Source organism: Emydura macquarii, unplaced genomic scaffold, assembly GCF_026122565.2.
Source record: "Emydura macquarii macquarii isolate MOO-44397 ecotype Brisbane River unplaced genomic scaffold, CSIRO-AGI_Emac_v2 contig_3603, whole genome shotgun sequence".
NCBI lineage: Eukaryota > Metazoa > Chordata > Testudines > Chelidae > Emydura > Emydura macquarii.
In genome coordinates, this window is record NW_027133740.1 from 463,989 (window position 1) to 488,631 (window position 24,643).

The 24,643-nt window shown below is 54.9% G+C and overlaps 1 long non-coding RNA gene across 2 annotated transcripts; it reads left to right on the top strand.

The window, feature by feature from the left end:
• Positions 1–533: 533 nt before the first annotated feature.
• Positions 534–22,400, top strand: LOC137145630 (uncharacterized). Of its 2 annotated transcripts, none has more exons than XR_010917696.1 (3): positions 534–668; positions 21,686–21,808; positions 22,247–22,400. It is a non-coding gene; the product is annotated as an uncharacterized lncRNA (long non-coding RNA). The 2 variants fall into 2 exon arrangements; XR_010917697.1 differs by lacking the exon at positions 534–668 and adding an exon at positions 14,348–14,525.
• The last annotated feature ends 2,243 nt before the right edge of the window (positions 22,401–24,643 follow it).

Consider the following 24,643-nt stretch of genomic DNA (forward strand, 5'->3'; position numbering starts at 1 on the left):
GAGGTTTAGTGCGTCACTAACTCTCGTGATTTTATGGGGAGTCTCACAATCTTTGGTGTTTGTCTGAAAGCCCCGGCTCTCCGGAGTCATGTGAACCTCAGCTTTTGTAACACAAATATGGATGCCGCTAGTCCTCCTGGTTGCAGAGAAAAGCTGGCAGACATGATCCTGAAGGGCCCAATCAGATCGGAAATGAAAAGCCCAAACACTCATTATTTGTTTTAAATCTTAGAACTTTTAAGCCAGTCTCGTGATGCTGGGGCCCTGACTCCTGATTTTTGAATGCTCGCTGGCTCTGGTGCAAAAGCTTCCACTATGGCTGGCTTGAACACCTGGAGATTCAGAGACACTGCAGGTGGGGGAGGAGAAGGAGGCTGGCACTTTGCCAGCAGAGGAAGCGGCTGCTTCTGCCTTCCTCCCTGCGTGACCCAGCATGTGACCCTCCCTTTGTGATGTTGATCACCGTAATAGCCTTTCCCTATAAACATAGCCTACTTTTTAAAGGGTTTGTCTAACCCAAAGCTGGGGGAAATGGCCGAGCTTGGTATTTCTACAGCTGGCTCTTTAAATCTGGGCCCAGTGGCCAAGGTCAGCCCAGCTCTGGAGAGAAGGAAGGGCTCTGCGATGTCTTTGACACACAGCCATGGTGAGCCGCTGGGAAAGTTCAGGTACAGTAGCATTTCGCTGTTACAGTCTGATTGTGACGATGATCTGCAGCGGTGGCAGGGAGCTGATGCATCAGGCGGAGAGGATAGTGACGAAGCTGGCCTGTGTGGAGCGCTGACTGCTTGTTTGTTCCTCTCTGCTGAAAGCTGCAGCCCACACTCGCAAAGTACAGCACACATGTGCGAAGAGGGAACGTTGTGCGTGAGCCGAGAGCCCGGGGAAGGAATCATTGCCCAGAGTAAATCCTAAAGGCGTGTAAAGAGTTGTGTTTTGTTTAGGTCTGAACTCTGGTGGTAGACTGAGCCTAACTCTTTAGGGAGTGCTTTATGACCTTTAAACTCAGATTATAGTCCCTACAGCTGGTGTAAACAGGATTGCTCTGGAGAATGCAGGTGGGATTATTCAGGCATTATTATGATATTTGCCCTGGTAACTTTATTTTGTGGCAACTGCTCCAGGATGACTGCAAAGGGGTTTGCTGGTGCAAAGCGCTTTGCTAAAGCAACATGTGTCCTCTCCAGAGCCCACTGAGCTGTCTTTGAATTTGCACCTCAGCTGATTAGACAGCCCTGTGCTCTGGGACTGTAATGGCACTACAATCCCCCTGCTTCCCTGTGGGAGGGAGCGCATGCTGTGCCCTGTTAAAGAAAGGAGAACAGGGGGTCTCCTCCTCTGTTCCAGGTCTGCAGCCACCATGCCCTCCCCATATTGCTCAGTGGGAGGATGGGTCCAGCTAGATCCCTAATAGATGGGAGCAGGGTCCTGGTGTGGCAAAGACTGAGGATCACTGAGGTTTAATCAGCCACACGGGGTGCACTCCTCAGGGCTCTTGGACCTGTCTCAGACTCAGTTCAAGCAAGCTCAGCCATCAGGACAGCTCCTTCTGCCTCCACCCCATTCTCACATGCAGGCTGTTGCTTAGATCCTTCTGTATGGCTCTTGACTGGTATGTATCATATTGGATCTTACTGAAGGAAGTATTCTTTTAGCCAGAGAGCTGCAGGACACATCCCTCCATCCTTGGCCAGGGTTATTGTTGTGAACAGAGAGATCTTGATCTCCTCTTGTACAATCCACCCTGCATGGTGCAGGGCCCCGTCCCTGGGTGTGGTGTATGAAACAGGCTGCGCTACCATGTTATTGGGATACCAGGCGTAAGAGGAAGATGGTCCAGGGACAATTCCCTTTTCACATCTGTGTGGCCCTGGGCTCCAGCTCTGGGTCTGTTTCGGGTGCGAAGCTGTGTGATAGGCTAGGAAGCCAGACTCACAGCTGTGACTTTTGTTTAAAACGTTCTAGCTGGTGGTGAGATTTGGTCTTACACATCCCGGCGCCCGTCAATAAGAGAGGAAAGATGATGCAGTGGTAGGGGCATTGGTCTCCTGGAATTTGGGAGACCTCCTTGCATTGCCACAGGCTTCTTGTGTGACCTTGGGCAAGTCATTTAGTCTCTGTGGCTTAGTTCCCCAGCTGTAAAAGGGCACTTTCCTACCCTACTGGGGTCCCCATAGAGAGGTGCTACCCTCATGCAGGACGGAGCAGAGGGAGACTGGGATTCCACCTGGGCCTCTGGATTGCCATTTGTCTGTATCATGATCTTGGTGCTTTTGGCAGCTTCCCAGCCTCTCCAGTTGTTCTTACCTACCCAAGGACCCAGTCTTCAATCTAACTTGATTCTGGGTATTTGGCATGTGGCTGGGAGCACCTTACGTGGCAGGAATACGTCGCTTCATACACTTAATTTTCACACAAGGACTATGGTTGTGTTTAAAGATCATTTGTCCTGTGGGGGATTTACTAGCTAGTGGAATATTATCTGTGTTTCAACACAGGTGAGAACTGCCATGGGGGCAGGTCCCTGCACACAACTCCAGTGGCATATGGGGCCATTAATGTGCTGCCACTGATCAAGGGAGAATTCCCCCAGCAAAGGCATTTGACCTTCCACTGCTCCCCTGGCAAGCTTTGGTGCAGAGGGTGCACCAGGGGAGGGGGTGGTGTGGAGGATCAGGGCAGGAGGAGGAGGCCATAGTGTCGGTCACTGCAGGGATTCCAGGCCATGCTGCAGCTCCTGAACCACCCAGGACAGGCTGCCATAAATCAGAGCACCCAAGAGCTACTCTAACTCACAACAGGGTCTATTTCAGCTCCTGCAGCAGTCCAGAATCCGGAGAGTGCAAAGGTGGCCTCAGTCCCTCTTTACCTTTGGCCTGTGTGTTCTGCACTTCCTGGGCAGCGTGGCTCATCAGATTAGGCTGACCGATCTCTGCTGGGATTGTATATCACAGTGGAGAGTGGTTCCATGGGCCAACTTGTCACACTGCAATTGTTGGCCTCTTCAACGTCTAACCTTGCCCCCCAGCATCTCCCTGCTCATTGTAAAAGCCTAGGAAATGCCAGACTGGTCAGCTCAGTGGCCCATCTAGTCCACTATTCTGCCCATATTGAGGCTCAGTAGCAGATGCTTTTCAGAAGGGCATAAAATTCCCCATAAAGGACAATTGTAGAATATCCCAACCCCGAAGGGAAGTTTCTTCCTAACCTTAGATGCTGGGTTCTGCCCTGAAGAAGAAGGTTTATAAAAAAACAAATATTCTCTGTAAGGTGATGGTAGATGTGCTCTTCATCTGTAAAATAGCTTGGCTAAGAGATTGCAGCTTATGAATGTCAGACAGGTGTAAACACCAAGAAGGGAGAGGAATTGTTTTGAGTGGCACAAGGGGATGGACCTAGGAGCAATTAGACATAAGGAAGAAAGTGAACTGTTGGCTTAATCTCAGGCCAAGCTTCCTGCCAGCAAGACAGATCCAGCCAGAGAGGTAGAAATCCCATCACTCAAGCCATTTTTAATACATTTTTCTCCTGAAATAATCACAGCCAGAAATTGACTGATGCTGAGTATCCCAGAGTTCCAGCGGCTCGGGAGACGCACACCATCCAGTACACAGAGAGAGAAATATGTAGCAAGGTGAAACAGACACACCTAGCAAGGAGTATAATAATAATGGTTAATGTAATAAAATGACAACGTGGATGGCAAGGGACCTAAGCTCATAATCATCCTAATGATCTATCATGTTGGCATGTCCAGGGTAAGTTCTCAGATGCTGGGTAAGCAATTGCCAGGAAACTGATTTGTCCTGAGTATCCGCAGGTAGTGGAATGAAAGAGAACATCCGGAGAGAGACACTGGAGAATTGGGATAAACCAATGGTGGAAGATAGAAAATACAGTGATGGTTCCTTTCCAGGTGAATCATTTCCCAGGCAAGAAAGGTGTTGATGCTGTGGGAAGATGGCACCGTTCTGAAGAACTAGCTGACACCATTTCATCATATACAATAAGGGGATCAGCTGCTCCACCATTAAAGTGGGCTCCCTGAGGACTCCTCCCTGCACGTACCCTTCTGTGTACGTACCCTTGCTGGAGCAATGAAGCCTTGCCATGGAAATACAGGTGTTTCTGTACTCCAAGCTCAACACCTGCAATACAGGCAGGGATACAGCCCCAGTTGGTACTGCATGCAACAGCCCACCTGCTAAATTTCACAGGCTGGTGTGAACAAATCGCTCAGCAACTGACTCAGGGCAGGACGCCCTTTCATGACTGACCACAGACCTTAACTCTTTCAGGAGGCAGTGCCGCACCCACTTCTTCGCCTTGGCTTTCCCACAATAGCAGCAAAGTATGAAATGGTATTAACAAGAGTATGAAAAACTGACAGCTCCTCAGGATGTTCCTGAAAAGGGGAAAGAAAAGCACAGAGACAGTCTAGGGGTCAGGCTACCTGTCATATTGACGTGATCCCTTTAGGTCCCAGATACCACGGTGATGGGCTTGGTATCAGAACCCAGATAGAATGGAACAGACGGATGCCATGGTGACCAAATAGATAGATCAAAGGGATTTCTCTGGGGTGCAATGAATAAAAAGAAGGATCTCAACCAGCTGAATCTACTAGTGAAACGCCTTCCCATATTGGTCTCCGTCCATCTCACAGGGATGGTGGGAGGCTGAGTTTGTTAATGTTTGTGAGTTCAGATGCCACAGCGCTGGGGTCATCTGAGCCCTTTGCAGAACCCCACAACACAGAGCCCTCTCACAGAAGCTCTGATTACAGCAGTGTGACTCCTGCCCCCTCGTGAAGGTCACTCAGTGCCCCCGACCCCGTCTCTCCGTAGCTGGCGAGAACATGTGGTGAAACTTGCAAATCAAGGGATGGCCACTGCTTCCTCCGGCACCCGTTTGTCTCGGTTCTGCACAAGGGCTGCAGTCAGAGATTAACCCTACGTATTCACTGTGAATGTAGTGTCACTCGTCGTCCCAACGGGGGAAGGTCCCAGCACAGGCCTGGCCAGGAGGATGCAAACTCCCTGCCTCCCACCCACTGGGAGATGCGTGAGAATGGGGAGGGCACCACAAACGAAGAATTTTTTTTTCCCTTCCGCCCCTCCCTGCCGAATGGGTCCCTTGAAAAAAACCTCATTCATCTTTTCCTTCTCCTGCCACCTCCGGTGCATGCCAAGGAGAGGATCGTTAACATCTGCATCACCTTGACGTAGAGTGAGCGGTGTGGAACGGTGATAAGGGATCCTTCCCCTCCCCCGGCGGGTGCCAGGGCTCACGGGGCCCAACCCCCATTATCACGCTGGCTAGCAGAGTTCGATGCGGGCGAGCAATGCCCGCAATCGACAGCTGGGCTCTTGCCCCACAGCCACACGCTGAACGTGCTAGTGAGGGGCTGCAGAACCAGCGGTCGCAGAACCCGTATAGAGCAGGGGGGCTGGGGGCCATTGAACCAGACTGTAAACCCTGGATATGATGGAAACCAGGCCGGAGGGTGCGGCTGCCCCCCCCAGTGCCCCTAGTTCCAGCACCTGCAGGGGGTGAGGGGCAGGGCAATGGATCCTGAGTGTGGGGCCTGGGACAGCTGGAAATTGACAGGCCAAGGGCAGAGAGTTGCCCTCGGAGGGGGATGGGCTGATGCGAAAGCCTTTCCTCCATGATCTGTGGAGCGGCTGCTCCCTCCTCCCCCGCATCCCCCCGCGAGGAGGCTGCAGCTCTGGAGCTTTCCGAGGCGCCACCTTTGGCGCAAATGGGCCGCATTAATATTCAGCACCACGGCCAGCTCCTCCACGCACAGCCGCCCGCTGCATGGAGCCATTCCTCCCCGGCTCCGGAAGGATTGCGGCGCTGGGCTCGTCATCAGCTCCCGAGCAGCGCCCTGCAGCCAGGGGAGAGGGCAGCTGCACCTGCAGCATGCAGGTCCGGGGCGCCCAGGGGGACCCGATCTGTCTGGCCTGGGCCAGCCGAGAGGCTCTGAGCCCCCCTCCGGCCTTGCAATGTCCCAGTGAAGTGGAGCTGAGCTTCTCTGCAGGGACAATGACCAGCTGGTGAAAGAGAGAGACATGCTTTGTCTGAACCCATGTGTGTGTGTGGGGTGGGCCCCTATTTGTGCCTGTGTCTGTTGGCGGGCGACTCCCCGAGCGTCTCAGTCTCGGTCCGAGGCCTTGGGAATATAAAATGAAAAGGGGGAGCGGTCGCCTGGTTTTAGTCATGAAAGCTGTTGAATGAGCATCCAGGCCCGGGGGCCGGCAGCTGCTGCTGGGGCAAGAGGGTGGTGAGCTGGATGGGGGAACAGAGACGGGGATCAGATGCTCCTGAAGGGATCCTGTTTCCTGTGCAACACTTTGCTCCCACGCAGATCGGTGCAGCCCGGGAGAGACTGAGATTCTCATCTGAAGCCCAGCCCACGGGGCCTTTCATTCATGCTGGTGCATCCATAAATTGGCACAGGGGTCAGCTCTGTCACTGGGACATTCCCCTGCCACAACATAGATGTGGGTTAGGGGAGAGATGTCAGACAGATCTTTCCCCTCCTCTCTGCCCAAACCCCAGGCAGATACTCCAATGGCTAAAGAGCATACTGTTTACAATACATTACAGGGTCCCCCAATATTGCCCTGGAGTGAGTTCATCCCAGTAAGCCCCTATAGTGATTCTGATATGTCCCCAGAGTTCTCCTGTCGGTATTTTGAAGCACTCAGCATAACTATTAAGTTATTTTTCTTATGTGTATTACAGTACAGGGCTCAGCTGAGAGCAGCCCCATAGTGCTGGGTATGTTATAAACACATAGTGAGAGGCAGTCCCTTCCCCAAAGTGCTCACACCCGGCACAGAGCCGTAGCCACAAGAAAAGTCCCAGTATCAGAGGATGAGCCCCACTGATCTAAGAACCCCATTTCCAGAGCCGCCGGCCAGTCTCCCAGGAAATGCCTCAGCAGAACACCCCAGCATGGACAGACCGAAGTGTGACTCACAGCCGCTGCCTTGGCTAATGTGCCCTGGCAAAGACATTCCCTTGCTTTGTAGAGATGTTCCTGCCATCCTAATGTGCCGGTGAGCCCAGGGGCCCTGCAGCTGTGTGCACATTACGCACAGTGTGTACCACTGGCCGCAGTAAGGAGAAGCAGCACTGGTCACACCACAGCCCATGGAAGAGCCATGGGGTCAAACCTGAGTGGGTGCGGTTGTGACCCTGTGTATGGGGGCGGGGGTGGGTCGCAGCTCTGCTCAGGTTTGGCCTGGCTACCCCACCAGCACAGAACCAAATCGGAATGGGCAGCGGGGTAGCCAGTGCTCCTCCTCTTTGCTGCTGCCATGGGGCTGGCTCCTGCACCAGGAATTTCCCCTGGGGGCTTGCCCAGCCTCACCCCACTTCCAGCAGCCTGTGGGGAGGGACACTGCCCCTGGACGTGCTGGGCTGGAAGGCAAGGGCTGAGCATGGCACTGGTGAAGAACTGGGGCCAGCGGCTGCAGCAGGGATGGCTCCACAGGGATTGACAGTGTGTACCAAGGGGAAAATTTCTGGGGGCACCCCTGAGGACCCCAATACCGTGGAACCTTGTGTGTGCACCAGGGAAGATTTAGCACCATTCCTCACAGCAAGATGGCAGCCAGAATTCATCTCCTTCCCTCCAGCCAGCTCTGCCTTTGCCTGGCCACTCTTTCTGGCTGAGGGCTTTATCCTGTGGCCCATCACCGAAGTATCTGAGTGCCTTCCAGCTAAAATCAATAGCAAAAGCAAAGTCTTTAGGGGATTTCCTGGAGGCTCTGCATCTTTTCCCTGCTTGGGGGAGGGGTTGTGGTTGTTTGGGGAGGGGGAGTATTTATGGAGGCTGGGGCGCTGTGTGGAAGGGGCTGTTGGGGCAATTGTCATTCTTGCGCTGGTGGAAAGGCTTTCTCGAAGAGGAGGGTTTTGCAATGCTTCCTAAAGAGGGTCAGGATCTGGGCTCACCTGCCCTCCTCTGGAAGATTGTTCCATTGCTGGCGCCCCTTGACGGAGAACGTCATCCCCAGCTCTCATGTGCTTGGTCCTGAGCTTTCTGATCTGCATTATCCCAGAGGAGCTACCTCAGCAGTGCATAGATCCACGTTCCGTCTTTGATGTAGCTGGGGCTTGATCTGCTAATTGCCTTGATGATTAGGATCAAGGCCTTAAACTCCCATTTGAAACTGACTGACAGCCAGTCAAGGGCTGATTAACAAGATAACACTAGCACCAATCCCCTCCCCTTACCCTCCAGGGAGAAATGTTTCCATGGAGCAGTGCTTTCACACTGATATTAAGGTCACCCAGCATGTGGCCTCTTCTAGTCCCCTCTAGTCTGACCTGGAGCATCCCAATGGTGATCCCACACCCCTCTATTGACTTCTGGCCTTTTTCATTTGAATTTGTTCTTTCCAGATCATGGTCCAGCTGTTCATCTCCCCTTGTTGGATCCTTGCGCTGCTGAGACCTCTCCCCTCTTCCTAACATCATAGTGGATACGAAGACGGGTGCCCCTCCTGCACATGCACATATTCGGGTCCCATAACCTCTCCCATGGGTCCTGTTTCACAAACACTTGCTCCATGTGGACCAGGCATGGCCAGAGCAGGACCACATGGAACCCATGAAGTTGCAATGTGGAGGCTTCGGATGGCCTCATCTTTACTATATGAATGTGGCCCATGGGGCCCACCTAGCCCAGCATTCAGTGCTCCTCTAGCGTCTCTCCAGACCACACCCTCACTGTTAAAATAGGAGGACGATTGCTAATTCCTCCATTTGGCCAAATCATATGCAGCCCTTGACCTCCTCATCTGGGCCTCCCCAGCCGAGGAAAACAGCTCTCCTCAGGCATTCCTTTCCTGGTGGCTGTGAAGAGGCACAAGATGCTGCTGAGGCTTTCCAGCCACTCCCCATGATCCTGCCTTTTAAAACTCTCTGGTGAGAAGGACTGAAGCATCTCAGGAGAGAAGCAGCTCTGCCTATTAAACTCCATCTTCCAAGCCTGGCCTCCCCACCTTCTCTCTGATCCTGTCCGAAAAGAGCCTGCCAGCTTGCCCGGCCACTCCATTGCCCTCTACCTTGACTGGTCATTGTCAAGCTCTGTAAAGTTCCTGGGGTTCGAGTTTGTGGCAGAGACGCTGCACGGAATTGCCAGCCAGACACTGAGCTCCCACAGGGTCAGATCCAAGAGGCACGTCTGCAGCTTCCTTCCCTTCTAATTCTGAGTGGGATGTCTTTCCCTTCCTGGTGCGTAGGCAGCCTGGGATGGTGCAGGGGTTTCACAGGGGCTGGCGGGGAGGCAGAATTCTCCCCTCCAGCTACAGAGTGGCAGTGGAGCTGTGGGAAGACACCTTGTGGAGCATCTGGATTCCTGTGACTTCCCTTGTGTCAAGGATCTACAGGGGTCTCTTGCGTTGGCCTTTATACCATCTTCTGAATGTACCCCTATTTCTTGCCAAACCCTAAGTTTAGCCTTTTCAAAGGCAAATTCTGCAGCTCCCCAACTGTGAGACTGGGCCTTTGGGCTCCAGCATTGCCTGTGTGCTCTCCACAGTGAGTTCAGACGCTTGCTGGAGACATCTACCTCTTCAGGGAGCAATGCGACCAGTCAGCATTTTCAGTGATGCAGGGCAGCCTTTTCAAAACGAGGTAGCATTTCTTAGTCACCAGCCTCTGGAGTGTCCTTAGGTGAGCCTGGAATAGCCAAGCTTAAGACAGTGTCTCTACAGGCAGTAGCAACAGCCCCATTACTCCATGCCTTCCTGGAGGCCACCTTCTCTCTGGGCTCGCTGTGTTTCTCACTTTTCCATTCTGCTGTCCTGCAGAGAATTGGAGGATGCTCTTGGCTGCTTCCAGGCCCAGCCCCTGTAGTTGGCCCTACTGGGAAGGTGTTTGGGTCTTTCCACACACCCTCTTTAGCTACAGCAGCAGTGATGTAGAATCATAGAAATGTGGGCTGGAAGGGACTGCGAGAAGCCATCAAGTCCAACCCCCTGTGCTGAAGCCAGCCCAAAAAATCCAAGACCATCCCTGACAGGTTTTTCTTCAACCTGATCTTAAAAGCCTCCAGGGCTGGATTCTCTGTAGCTTGAAGTCTTTAAATCATGATTTGAGGACTCCAGTAACTCAGCGAGAGGCGTTGGGAGTTGGGTGGGCAAGGTTCTGTGGCTGGAGATGTGCAGGAGGTCAGACTTCTGGCCTTAAAGTCTAGGACAGGGGTTCCCAAACTGTGGTACGCCTACCACCAGTGATACACAGGCCACCTTCCAATGGTATGTGTCTAAGCTGCCCGACAGGCCTCCAGTTGCCAAGGTAGCTGAAGCGGAGTGTCAGCAGCAGAACTTCGGGCTAAGCTGCGGCCGACGCACCGCTTAAGCTACCTTGGCAAATGGGGCACCGGGCAGCTTAGTGATTCTCGGCCGGTCGCTTCTTCTTGGTGGTAGCACTACAGGGGGTGGCGTTTTATGTTGGTCATATGCAACGTGGTAGAGTTTGGGAACCGCTGGAGTCTATGGGGATCTCACAATCTCTCCTGCAAACCTGTTCCAGAGCTTCACTACCCTGACCGTTAGAAAGTTTTTCCTATTATCTAACCTAAATCTCCCTTGCTGCAGATTAAGCCATTACTTTGTGTCCTACCTTCTGTGGACATGGAAAACAATCGATCACCATCCTCTTTATAACAGCTCTTAACATATTGGAAGACTGTTCTCAGGTCCCCACTCAGCCTTCTTTTCTCTAGACTAAACATGCCCACTTTTTTAATCTTTCCTCATAGGTCAGATTTTCTAAACCTTTTATCATTTTTGTTGCTTTCCTCTGGTCTCTCTCCAATTTGTCCACACCTTTCCAAAAGTGTGGTGCCCAGAACTGGACACAGTGCTCCAGTTGAGGTCTCATCAAATCAGTGCTGAGTACAGTGGGACAATTATCTCCTGTGTCTTACATACAACACTTCTATTAATAAAACCCAGAATGATATTAACCTTTTCCACAACTGCATCACGTTGTTGACTCACATTCAATTTGTGATCCACTATAACCTCCAGATCGTTTTCAGCAGTACTACCGCCTTGCCAGTTATTTCCCATATTGTCGTGTGGGGCTCAGAGGCCTTTCCAAAACTCCAGCGTCATTCATGAGTTTCAGCCCCCTGTTCCCATAGGGGTTAGAACCAATTCTGCATCATTTGTTAACTGCACAGACATTTTGCCCTTGTAACTCTTGCCCAGGGGCGCTTCTTGCTCAAGGGATTAGGAGGTTCCTAGTACTGGGGATGGGAAGGGAGTTGAATGGCTGGAAAGTGAATGAAGAAAGGGGAGCAAAGAACTAATGTTTAAAGAGAGCATGAAGGGTTGCTAAGAGTTTGGAGTGTTGCCTGTAACTGTCTCAGGTAGGAAGGATTGGTCTGATGGGGTCTATAGGTCCCACACTGAACGAGGAGAGGGGGGAGTAGAGAAATACTGGGCTAGGGCTGCCCCACCCCTCAATAGGTACATGGCAGGTTCTCAATGGAGGAACAATTTAAAAGGCCTCTGGTAGGAAGCGGGGGAAGGGATGGGGGCTGGATTGGCTTGGATTGCAGGCAGCACCAGGAAGTAGGCTGATGCTGAGAGCTCTGCCAGCAATGGCAGTTGTGTTGTGACGGCTGCTCTAGCAGCAAGGACATGGATTCTGCCCCCCACTTCCTGTGGGATTTGAAAGCCCTAAGAGAGAGACTGACTGCCTGAACAGGATGCTACGAGAGTCTGCCAAACTAGTGACCACGCCCCAAACTGAGGAATTCCAGACTGCTAGGGAGTGACCCGGGGGAAGTATAATTTGGGGTAGCTCCGTAACTGGGCTGGGCACTTTGACAAACCCCTGTGGCCCTGGGTGAAGTGTGAGAGCCGGGCTCCCCCTACCTTGCCCCCCTGCCCAGTCCTTTGTAGTGAACAAACTCAGGGGGAATAATTGCAGCAAGAGGGGGTGATTGAGGCTGCAGCCAGGGCCCCCTCTGGGACAGCTAGACTGGGAGAAACCATAAGGCCATGAGCTGACCATTGGGCTAGCTGGTCATCAGAGCTTCCTGCTACAATCGGAAAGCATCAAGGGCCAGGGGATGCCAGTGTCATGAGTTGTTTGATTTTCTGCGGCAGTGTTGGGGGAAGAATTAATTTTTTCTTCCTTTGGTTCAGATGTAAAAAGGATGTAAAGAAAAAAAATCTCAGCCCTGAGAGTTAGGGAAAACCTGGCTGGGACGGGGACGCTGGTCAGTTCCAGAGCAAGGGTCTTCACTGGAGATCCTCTCCTCTCTTTCCAAAAGCTGCTCGAGCGCGCATGCGGATGCGGGAGACCTCCAGTCCCACTGCTCTGCACCTCCCATGCTCTTGGTGACACATGCACCGAGCCTTCCATCTGCAGCGCTCTTGGCAAACTCCGCTGGCATCAGCGGGTGCTGCCTTCAAGAGCTGACCTTCTGGATCCCGTTCCTGATCGCCATGAAGAGGGGGCACTGAGCCTCCGTCACTCCCGCACGATGCAGTGACAAGGAGAGGAGATGCTGGAGTGAGGGGGACATGCTGAAGCTAAGTCAGGGTGGGGATTTGCTGGGGGAAAGATAGCGGGGGACCCAGGACTGACTGGCCATAGGGAGTGAAGAGTTGTCTTCTGAGCAGAAAGTGGCACCATCAGGGCAGAGCGAGGGACCAGTGGTGGAACAACTTGGGGGAACCTAGACAACTAAATGGCCTTTACCCGTCTGGAGCCTGAGTTGCTTCTCGGTCACCGGGATGCAAGGAAGGGAAAGGTTGGATAAGGACATGTCTGATGGACCAAAATCCCCGGTCATCCTAGAACGGGGGCAGGGGGCACAGACGATTGAGCTCTGTGGACGCATGCTGATTGTTTCTCCCCGGCCCTGTTCCTTCTCTCCCTGGGGTTAGTTCACACCTGCTGTAGAACAGGCTTCACTCCAGTCTCCATGGAAGGGAAATGCCAGGATCCCTTGTGCCTTGGAACTGCGGGAGCCAAGCTGAGCACAGCCTCATTCTGTCCAGGTTTCCTCTGTACCATTCTTTCCCAGATGGACTCTCCTGGGCTTTAACTCCATCCCCGGTGGCATAAACCTCCCTTTCTACACTGGATCTGTCCCTCGGCGAGGGAAGAAGCCCTCTAATAAATCACCCCCACATCTCCTCTTCTCCAGGGCGAATGAGTCCAGTCTCCTGAACGTTAGTTGCCATCACTGAAATGAGCTTGCCAATATCAGCTCATGCTCTGCTGGCGCAGACTCTGACACAGGTGGCCAGTGGCTATAACATGCCTGTGATGGGATTTAACCCTCCCTCCCACTCTAGCACTTAAGGGGTTAAGGGGAGCTGGCGAGCTCAACAAGTGCAGCCAATTACTCCTGGAGGAGGAGCCAGGACCAGTCTGGGATGATGCCCAGCTGAGAAAGCGAGGTGGCTGTATTAGGGTTTGGTTTCATGCAGGAGCAGGAGGCCCATGTGGAAAATAGGCCTTGGCAGCATCTACTGAGAGGAAGCAATAGAAAAGGGTCAGGCAGGCTGGGATGCAGGGGAAAGGAACATCCCTGGATAAAGGTCCCTGAGAGAAGGACGAGACTAGGAGAAGCCTTGTTAGAAAAGCTGGGCTGTAAGGGAAGAGGCATTTAGAATCAGAGAAGATGAGGGACTTCAGGAGATCATCCAGTCCAACCCCCTGCTCAAATCAGGACCAACCCCAACTAAACTATCCCAGCCAGGGCTTTGTCAATTCACCCCTTAAAAACCTCTAAAGATGGAGATTCCACCCCTCCCTGGGTAATCCATTCCAGTGCTTCACCACCCTCCTAGTGGAAACGTTTTTCCTAATAGCCAACCTAGACCTCCTAGACCTTTCTGGGCAAGGGACCCGGAGAGAAGGACAAGAGTGGGTGAGGGCTTTGAAAAGGGAGATAAACGCTGAAAAAGGGGCACGGCTAGGCAAGCGGGGCTTTGGGGGAAGGTCCAGGCTAAAGAGGAAAGGAGCCATAGAGGGGCCTGCAGGAAGGAGTTTGTATCCTGAGACTGTCCCTGAGGGGAAAGGGCAGCTATGGGGGAAGGCGATTCCTGAAGCAGGCCTAGAAGAAAAGGGGCTCCAGGGAAAAATCCCTGAGATTCAGTGGCTTGGGAGGAACCCAGCCCACAGGGAAAAGGCTTTGGAGGGAAGCTCTGTGGCAGAATGAGGAGGAACTCTGCGGAGCCCGGCAGGGGGACGGAGAGCCTGGGGAGGACTGATGCTGGGAAGGTTAGAAGAGTTTTTGCCTCTTTGAGTTTGGACATTATTACCCCGGAACAGGTGGACTTAAATCATGAGCTGGCTGCAGGGCTGAGTGGTGGGAAGCGGCAGACCCCCAGCAGACCAGAACGACCATTGGCAGGGGTGCCTTATGGGGCGAGCACCACTACATCACGCCCAGTCACGGGGAGGCGCTCCAGCGGTGAGTCCACTCTTTCACAAGGCCCAGGGGCTGAAAAAACAGTGAGCAAAGCAGCGTGCAGGTATGTTGGCTTCCCTCAAGTAAAACGTGGTCTCCAAAGCTCCTGTTTTGGGGGTGGGGAGTGTGAGCAGAAGAGAACGCGCAGACCGTCTCCCTTCAGCTGGAACAGGGGCTCCCTAGCTTTGCCCAGCAATCTGCCGGAAGCTCAAGGGTCCCCGGCACTTCACACAGAGTAGATCAGAGCCACGCTCCTCCTTAACATGGAGGTGACACCTCTGGAGCGCACGTCTCGGCGTGCAGGAGGGCTGGCTGCTCAGTGAGATGGAGAACTGCACGGTGGCAGGACCAGACTGCAGTGCGGGTGGCCTAGGTGATTTCTTTGGGGTGGCTGCGTGGAGCTTTCGGTCATGTTTTGAGCGCGGGGCTTGTCTTATCCGGCCACTCCCTATCTGGTGGGTCTGCTCCAGCTAGAGGGCTGCTCAAGACTAAATTTTTAAGCTCAGACTGGAACCTAAGCCCAGCCAACCTGCCCTAAGCCCAAGGGAGTCGAGTCATTTTGGGACCCTGGAAATCTGAGCCATTGCTGCCACCAGTTCCTGCCCGTAGGGTCCGCGTGGAGGCGGCCACGTGTGCCCGGGTGGGGGGGGGGGGCGGCAGGCCTTGTTCCTGCCAGCTGTTGGGCCCCCGCATGTGTGAGTGCAGAGGTGACTTGACCCAGGCCAGAGACGGTCGGGGGTTGTTTTCCAGCCTGAACCTGACACGTGTCATCAGGTCCGGTTGGATCTGGGTCAGCTTGCAGGAAGCCTGAGGAGGGCCGGTGCCAAGATCCACGCAGGAGGAGATGTTTTGCAGGGCCCGGGCAGGCCCCGCATCCCATGGGAGGATTCTGCAAAGATTCTCACCTGCTCCCGCTTGTTCATATTAATAGGCTGCAATCTTCTGTCTGTCGCCATAACTATCATCGCCATGGCAACAGACGGCAATGTGAGCATGAGGGGGAGCTGCCAGACTGAAGATGGTGTGTGCGGGGGCGGGGGTCTGTCAGTCAGAGCCTGGGGGGGATGGGACGGAGGGGGGGTTGGATAAGTACCTTCCTGTGTGCACCCGGACCTCCTCCCCAAGGTCTGAGCCGCCTTGGCCCCAGAATATTTCAACCAGGAGGACACCCCTCCTTTTGCCAGGCCCCTGAAGGCCGATGGGCCGCAGGGTCAGTGTAACGGTTCCCCTGTAGCGTCGAGGGCCCTCTGTTTGTTCAGGAGGCAGCGTATCCTCCTGCGGATGGGAGAAAGAAGGCTGGGAAGGACCTGCCGCAATCGCAGCCTCCCCCCAGGACGCCCCACGCGTGAGCAGAAACTCCACCCCAGCCAATCCCCTGGGAGCTGGTGGGATGCAGCTCTGCCTGTGGCTGGGAAGCCCTGCAGAAGCTTGCTCCTCCCGGCTGGACATGTCCCTGAGATGCGTCCAGAAGGACGGGGCCCTCGAGGACACATGGGGACAGCCACAGAGGTGTCCGCAGGTTGCCCAGCATTGCAAAGAGACTGTGCAGCAGCAGCAAAAGTCTGTCCCCTTGTGCATGACCAACAGCCAGCCATGGCGACCTCTTCTGAGAGCTGGCGCTCTGAGTGCACCCCCGCAGGCTGGGAGACGTGGAGAGAGGAGCCTGCCCCACAGATGCCCTGTTCTCCAGCTGGTGTTCTCCACCCTGAGTGGGAGCAGAGCAAGAGCTGGCTCACTGACAGACATCCCCTGCAGGAGAAAGACAGGTGCTGTGTGGACAGGCCCCTTCCATCGGGGAAAGGGAGTGAGGCAGGGACCAGATTCATCAGCAACATCCTGAACCCACAGCTCCTTCTATCCAGCCCCCCCCCCCCCCCCCCCCCAGTCAGATCCTCTTAGAACTGCTCTGCTGCCAGGAACCCTCCCTCCCACCAGAAGGAGCAGGCTCTGTCTGGGCTTCATACCACGACCTGCACTGCAAAACCCTACCCCTGCAGATCTGCAGAGGAGCCAGCAGATGGAGAACCTGGAGACTGCACATCCCGTGGGACAGGGAAAAGGCCTTTCCTCCTGGCCCAGCAGGGATGCTAACACCTTGGACTTTTGGAAATGGGACGAGCAAGGAAGGAAAACTGCGCATACCCCAAGATGCTGACAAAGAGAGTAGCCCGTCTGGCCCTGTGATGTGTCGTCCCTGGCCCCTGCTCAGACTGGAGTGCTGGCAGCAGAGTTGGAACCCCAAATACCTGGTGAAACTCCATCCCGTGCAGATGTCTCTGCCTCTGCCGAGCCTGTCCTGGTTTACACTTGGGCAGCATGGGGTGAGCTTGTCAGGCCAAGAAAGATTATTTGATTTGCATGAGGAGCAGTGCTAACAGGACAGGACATGGCAGGAGAGGGGCAGAGGGTAACAGACTTCCCCCTCCTCCCCGAAGTTTGAATTGGTCTGGACCAATCCCAGCTTGCCTCAGGACCCCTTGTCCATCTTCCCAGAACGGGAGTCAGCCTGGGCTTCTGGCAGCAGCGGCAGGGGCTGCCTGGGACAGAGACTTATGCAAGAGGGTTGTAAATCCTTGTGCAGTTGATTTCCCATCCTTTCTGCCCTTGGCCCCGCCGTCGCCAGACCCTGCCTCTGCCAAATCACACGCACCCCCATCCCTTTCCACTGCACAGCCCCTCTGCCAACATCCCTCCCCATGGAACTCACCCAACTCAGTCATGCTCCCCCAACCCCCTACCACTCCACTGCCCCCCCAGTCAAACACACAGGCATGGCTGCTACCCTGCACCCCCTGGTGACCAGCAATCCCCTTCTTGTCTAGGTCTGGCTGCTCTTGGAGTAGGCAGCTGGGACTGAGGATTCCTATTTCTGTGCCTGTCGCGCTGCCAGTGGCTGGCTGGGGGCAGAGCCTTACCCATCTGTGCCAAGCAGGAGGCAGCCCGTTATCAAGGCAATGCAGTTTCTCCATGTGAACAGGGGCGATCTTAAACTCAGCAGGGGCATTCAAGTCTGTTCACCTGACACTAATGAGGGGGGGAAGGCCTGCTGTGACGCTGCCCTCAAATACAGGGGTCTCCCTGGTTTTATTGTGGCGGGTTCCTTGGATGACTCAGGAAGGTGGATCTGGAGCAGTGGTTCCCGAACTTTTTGGCTTGAGGGTGACAAATATAATTTGTACAGCCCTGAAGGGCCACCAGTCTCTGCCAGCAGGTCACCTCCCCGCCACCCCCCACTGCAGCCAGAGGGAAGGAGTTCAGCGAGGAGGATCTCCTGTCCCCCTGGCCGCAGCAGGGAAACTGGGTCTCTAGGCAGTGGCTCCCTTCTGCAGCCAGGGGGATGGGAGATCAGCGCTCGCCTCCCTCTGGCTCCAGCACGAACCCCAGCACTTAGGGACCCAGGCAGGGCACCTTGTTGCGCTCCCTGCTACAGCCAGGGGAAAGGCAGCACTGATCTCCCGTCCCCTTGGCTACAGCAAGGAGCCTGCACCGGCAACGCACTCTGCCTGGGTACTTATGCAGCAGCTCCCTTCTGCAGCCAGCAGGAGGGGAGCCATGGACCACCTCGGAAAGACCCCGCGGGCTGGGAACCACTGATCTGGAGCTTTTTCAGCCTTTATAAAATGGGGCTGTCACAGTTCAGGGCAACTGCATCTGTATTCCTGCCCCTGTGCTCCTGCAAGGGCATCCCCCCAGCTCCTCCGCTGTCACCTCTCTTGAGGGAGAGAGACATGGGTCTTTGCCCAGCTACACAGCGTACCTGTCTGCGTGAAGGGCCAGCTCCTGTGCTTTGCTTTCTCTTCAGAGGCAATGCACAGTGTAATTACTCGTTACCAGGCAGCTGTTTCTAAACAAGCACATTTATTCTTCAGGTGAAAGCAGGACAGAGCAAACATATTCAAAGAAAGAAAAGGACCTGCCCGCATGCTAATAAGTTTAACAGAGATTACCTGCGACTCCAACAGGGGGTCTGGCCGGCGAATGGGCCTTCAGTCCTCATGCAGGGTTTTTGTCTGTGCTTACGTAACTGCTTTTGCTCAGAAGACGAACATCCACAAATAGTTCATGCCTTCCTTTATGCAGGCGCGGCTTTTGATCTTGTCCTCGTGTAACAGGTCCTTTCGTCAGGGCTGGGTTTTTGCCTAACTGGAGGGTCACCTCCCCCTAGAGAGGATATCTCTATTGTGCAATCTCGTCCTTTGAAACTCAGGACGCTTCCCAAGGTTTACCTGGGCCACGTCGCCCCCCAGAGTCACGTACAACCGAACAGTAACACAGAAATGTTGCATTTTTAATACCGTGGACTCTAAAGCTACTTCAGTGTAAATCAATAAGGGTTTTCGAGGATATCGCAGGATCGTTGCAGGGCCTTGTGCCCCGGTTTGTGGCTTTCTGAGGGTCAGCGGGTGTTTTCCAGGCCCTAAGGGAGGAGGGCGGTTTTGCTGATCTCTGACCTTAGCAACTGCAGAACTCTTGCGTCTCTCCTTCCCGGCTTGCGTCAGAGAGGCCCTGCTGAACCTTCAACAAACTGGATTTTGTGGACTATTTGTGGCGCCTCAGCGTTAGATCTACATCAGCAAAACCCAAACGTTCCAAGCAGTTTGAATTCCAGCCCCTTCCCCTCTCCTTTCCTCAGGCATCTCTTCCTTGGTATGTGCAATGTCCCAGTGCGGGCAGTCATTTGGGAAACTCCAGGCAACCAGGGCATCCTGGAAAAACTGGGTAGGCAGGACTGGAATTTATATTGCTCCAAACAAAGGGGCAAGACCCCATTACAGACCAGCAGCCCTGCTTTTGGACATCATGAAGCAGCTAAAAAGAGCCCAGGCCCCCTTTCCCTTCCTTTGTAAAGTGCTTTGAATCACACCCATACCCACAGAGAAGGGCCCTGTATCTGGGGGTGGGGTGTGAGCCAGCATCCCTGCATATACAGCTGTGTGTGTAGAGCACGGGGGTGTCAGCCTCAGGCAAGGTGCTTGTGTCTTCTCTGCAGGGGGCCCCTTGCACTCTCTGTGGGATAAGGCAGCAGAGGAAGTGACTGGGGCAGAGCGGAAAGGGGTGAGGGTGATAGATTCCATGAACTGGGAAATAGCAGAGCTCTGGTGAGACAGCAGGAAGGGGGGGGCTGTTACCTGTCAATCACAGGGACACTTGTTTGCTGACTCCGCTCTTCCAGCAGCTCCTGCTGCAGCAGTGAATTCCCTCTCCCTCCTGGGAGCAGTGGCACAAGGGGACTCACTGGGATGCTGCCCTTGGCTCGCCGCCCCACTGGGCACAGCGGTTTCCTTGGCTTGCAATTCCTTTTAGATGCTCCTGCCTCCTCTTTCCCCCTGGGATTCAGCCCCAGGAGGCTGCAGCACACAGCCTGTGAGGGAGAAGCAGCCCCGAGCCCAGCTGTGACTGGGCTGAGAGCATAGGCAGAGGGCCAAGCTGCTGGACTCAAGGCTGAACTCTGCTCACGGCCCCATCTGTTGCAGCACAAAGTGCTGGGAGATGGTCTGGACTGAGTCCCCTGCCCGTGCCCCTCTGCTCCCCACACCAGGCTCAGCGAGTTCTCTGCTGCAGAATCTCCTGTGTGGTGAAAGCTGCCCCATGGTGCCTGCAGCAACTCTGAGCAGTCTCCTGCCCAGGTACTGCCACGGAGTCACTGCACGCAGCATGGGCAGGCAAGGGGCTCCTGTACAGCCCCACCACCAACCAGGGGCATTATGGAGCTTCCACCTCCCCCTAAGGGAGGGGGCTGGTGCCAGAGGCAGGAGAGCAGAAGGCACCGACCAGTGGTCTGATCTGAGAGGCGGGATCCTGACGGGAAGGACCAGTGGTGGAGGATAGACTAGACCTCCTAGGGGGTCTTCTGCATCCCTCACCCCAATGTCTGCTGGGAAGTGGGATGCCAGGCTCCATGGACCAGCGGTCCAGTCCGATGAGGTGACCGGAGCAGAGGCTCGAGGGAGCTGGTGCTGGAGGCCATGTGTCCTTTGGGAGGGGTGCTGGAGCGCTCCCAAGGGGAAGCCTCTGCCCACTCCCCTCCCCAGTTGCCCAGGGAACTGAACTCAGACACTGAGGGGACACAAACAAGGTGAGCCACCCCAGGGGATCTGCTGCTTCTCACCCTCCGGGGCCTACTCACTCGCTCACACCAAATGTTCTCTGCACGCTGGGAGCCGTGTTCCTGGCAACCGACTCTTCCCCCATCTGGTGTTTGTCTCCTTCCTGAAATTCCTCACACGGGGAGGCTGAGGCCAAGGAGAGAGTTAATGCCCAAGGGAACGGGGTCCCCTTCCCCCCCACTCCACAGTGCACCAGTGATTAAACTGGAGGCTAGAACAGACCTGGCTGGAGTCTGTCCTGTACCCGGCGCTGTGACATGTAGAGAGAACTAGGCAGTGCCCCGTTGTGGAGCGATAGCTCGTGGCTCAGCCCTGGGGGGAGTCATGGACCCTCTTCATCCTCTGCAAGTTCGGAAGCTCAGTCACTGACCCATCACAACTGGCCCCCGTGGCTCCCTGGGGAACCGGCCGCTCGGGGCATTGGCCCCACGTTCTCGGCTGCGTAAACTCTGTTCCGCACCCTCTGAAGCCAGCGCCACCACCTCGTCGGTGGTGGGTCTGGTAGCAACTGGCTTGCAAGGGAATGAGATCCCCGTGGGCAAGTCATCCTGGCAGGGGCAGCTATGCTGGAGTGAGGTTGCAGGGGCTTCTTGGTCACTGATGCTGCCCAAGTGCGGCTGGTACCAGCCCACACCCTCCAGTAACGAGACCTTCACCCTGCAGGGGCTTGGGCGGGGCTGATTCTCTTCTGGCCTTATACCTTGTTCATCACTGTAGTATCCGTACTTTGCAGTACTGCATTAAGCCACATGACCAACATCTGTCATGTGTTTGTTCCCTCATCCGCTCCCCAGGAGGAGCAGTCAGGGCAGCAGCATGGTGTTATACCTCACGCACGCTCTCCACCTCCCGTATAGGTGTGTTACAGAAGGCAGGTCAAAGAAATGCACCTTGCACTTGAAGCAAGCGGTGGTGACCCTTGTGATGGTGCTTAGTTCCTGGGCACGGGCCAACCCCAACAGGGGCACTTGTGGGGAGGCCTTTGCCTGGCTGGGGGCTGGGCAGGACTGACCCGCTGGAGGGGCGTTCCCTTTGCAGCGGGCTGGCACTGGCAGGGAAGCCCTGATAAGAGAGAAGTGGGAGGTTTTTTTGATCTTGCTGAATATTTGCATTGCAGGTCACATGGCTACAGGCAATTACCCCATCAAACTTTGCAGTGGAGCCAAGAATGAAAGTAACAGTGATTGACTCATGGGCTGGCCAGGCAGCTGCATCTCTCCAGCGAACCCTACCTGCTTAGGTAGGTTCCACATGGGTCCTTGTGCTATTTTCTGGGGTCAGTTGCAACCACTTTCCACAAACCATTTACAGCCGTTTAAAGCCAGGACTCCCAGCCCACTGCATCAAAAAAAAAAATCAGGAGTCAGGCCTGGAAAAATGACCAGATTGGCAAAAAATAAATTCATCCATCATGAGCCTTTAAATCACTAAGCAATGTCGGGCTCTTTTCATTGCCTTCCCAGGTCTATGGGGCCAGGCTACAGTGGTGTCGTGTTTTCAAGTGTTTTTTCTCTGCACCCAGGGGGTCTAGACACGCTAAAGCTGAGATTCCCCCAGGCTCACCTGACTCCGGGAGCTGGGGCTTTAGGGAAAATATCAACAAGTGTCAGAGTGGGCAACACCGTGTAAGCCGTTACCCTTCGGGAACTGGCCCCATGATCAGCCACTCTCCTTTCAGGGCCGCCGAGAGGCTGTTGCTCTGTAACAGGGTGCTTGGCGCTGCTTCACCTGTTCTGCGGCTAGTGCTTTGGATGATCCTGCTGCCACGGAGTTTGGGGCCCGGGCTGGGCCGTTCCCTCCATCCCCATGGGCCTCCCTCTTATGAAATTAAACGATGAACTCCGGAGATGCTGAACAGGCTGGGATGGGTTTCCAAGGCAACGGAAGTGTGTGAGCAGGAACGGCAGTGGAGCAGGATGGTGTGGTGTTGCCATAGTGACAGGAAGAGTGAGCTTCAAGCTGGCTCCAGGCTGATCCCCTTTGGTGGCGGCAGGCCCACCTGGCCTCCATCCCGTCGCTGTGTGCCAACAGCAGGGGGAGGTAGACGCGCAGGGAGTTTGGGGTAAGCAGCCAGCAGGCTGGCCATGGTCTATGGCAGAGGGGTCACGCCCCCCAGCAGGACCTGGGCGGTAATGCCATTTCCCTGCCTGCCCCAGCACCAGGACCCCCATTCCCAGAGAAACCACACTTGCTGCCCCTTGCTCGCAGGGGACAGGGGGATCAATGGGGTTCCCCCGCTTTACGGGCCCACAGCAGGGTGGGACCTGGCTGCTCATGAGGAATAAGTCCAGTTACCAGCTCTGTTAGAGAGAGGCACAGGATGCAGCCCTGCTCCCCCGGAGGCGAGCAGTTCTCTCCGCATGGCCCGCCCTGCACTCAGGGAACCGGGCCACAGACACCCCGTTTGCTTGTTTTTCTCTGCCTCTGCAGTGACTGAAGAACGCATCCCTGCAAATGCAACCCTCGGACCATTGCACCCCCCGCCCGCTGCCATCCCTCAGCAAACGCTAGCCCCTCACACCCCCTGCTGGAGGCAGACAGGAGTGGTTCAGCAAGGAAGACGGCCACTAACGCAGCGCAGAGCAAAAATGGCATTAATCCTTGCAGGCCGTCAGCATTATCCCCTGGACAGGGTGGGCGAAGGCACGGAGAGTGTCCCAGCTCATAGAGCAGGCACAAGGCAGCATCAATGCTGGGATTAGCATCTACGCTCACTGCACAGAGCACCCCAGTGCTTGTGCCAGGTGCGTTTCCCCAGTGCTCTTGCTCTAAGCCTGCCACAGGCAAGGGTGGGAGCTCATTCAACGCCCCACAGAGCCAGGAATGTGGGGTTCCTGGCCACCCTCTTCTCTCCCTACTGCTCCAGGGAGGCAGCAACGTTCCAGCCCCAGGTGCCCAGTGCATGTTTGCAGGTGCTGTGGGGTTTGGGGGCTCACGGCAGGGAGGCGACTGAGTAGGCGGCTAGGTAACAAGCAGGGCCCAGCAGCACTGGCACAGCCCCAGGCCATAAGAGGCACAACCAAGTGGTGAACTTCCTGCCTCTTGCACTGGACTCATCCCTCCACCTGCCCCTGCCCCCCCAACCCTTGGGGGGCCAGACAACCCCTGGGAAGGGGGCGCTGATGTAGAGGGGCCCAAGGAAATGACATCACTCTGCAAAGGGGTGGTTGGGGCGAGGCTGCGGGGAAGGGGGCTGGGCTCTGCCAAGGATAAGTCAACACCAGCGAACCCAGGCTCTGACTTGTGTTTTAGCCCCACACCAGAAAACCTCTGACCCAGCCTGGGTGGTGCTTCATGCCCAGGCTAGTTTACACAGCTGGGGAGGCAGGGGGGGTTAGAGCCCAGGGCCCTGGTTTAACTTGGGCTGGAACCTGCCCATTTTGCAGAGGCAGCAGGCAAAAAATCACTCGTGTTGACATCTTCCAGTGCTTTCCCACAATCCCCCTCAAAGGACAGACAAGTTCTGCTGTTGACTGGAAAAGAATCCTAGAGCCTCTGGGCCGGTGAGTGCACAAACAGCAAGGACACGGTAACATGGGTCTGACTTTGCAGTGGGGAAGCTCACAGCTGGGCTAGGCTAACCCAGGCATCAATCACACAGGCTCACAGTGCAGTAAAGACATGCCCTAAATCCCCAGTGCAGGCTCACCTTCGAGAGGAGCTGTTTTCCCAGCATGCCTTTCTCAGGCTGGCCCTTTAAATATAGGAGAGCCAAACCATGGCAGGTCTAAAGGAGCCATTTTGTAACAGGTCGCACCTCCCTCCCTGCCTGCTGGTAAGTACCTGTGGGGATCTCCCCTCCTGTTTCAGCTGCAGTCTGTGTTGCCTGGGGGGCTGTTGTGTTGTTTTGTACCTAGGGGTGTAAGTGTTGAAAACTGACTAGTAAACTGGGCACTTTTCTCTTTCCTGCTGTTCTGCAGGGTGAGCACCATGATCTGTAACAAGTGATTCTCCTCCTAAGACAGCAAACCTGTGAAAGTCATGCAGAGTTTCTGCACCTTGTGCCTGTCTAGATGATCAGCAGCTATTTCCTACCCCCTCCCCCTTAAAAGTTAGCCCATTCTTTTACTAGTGT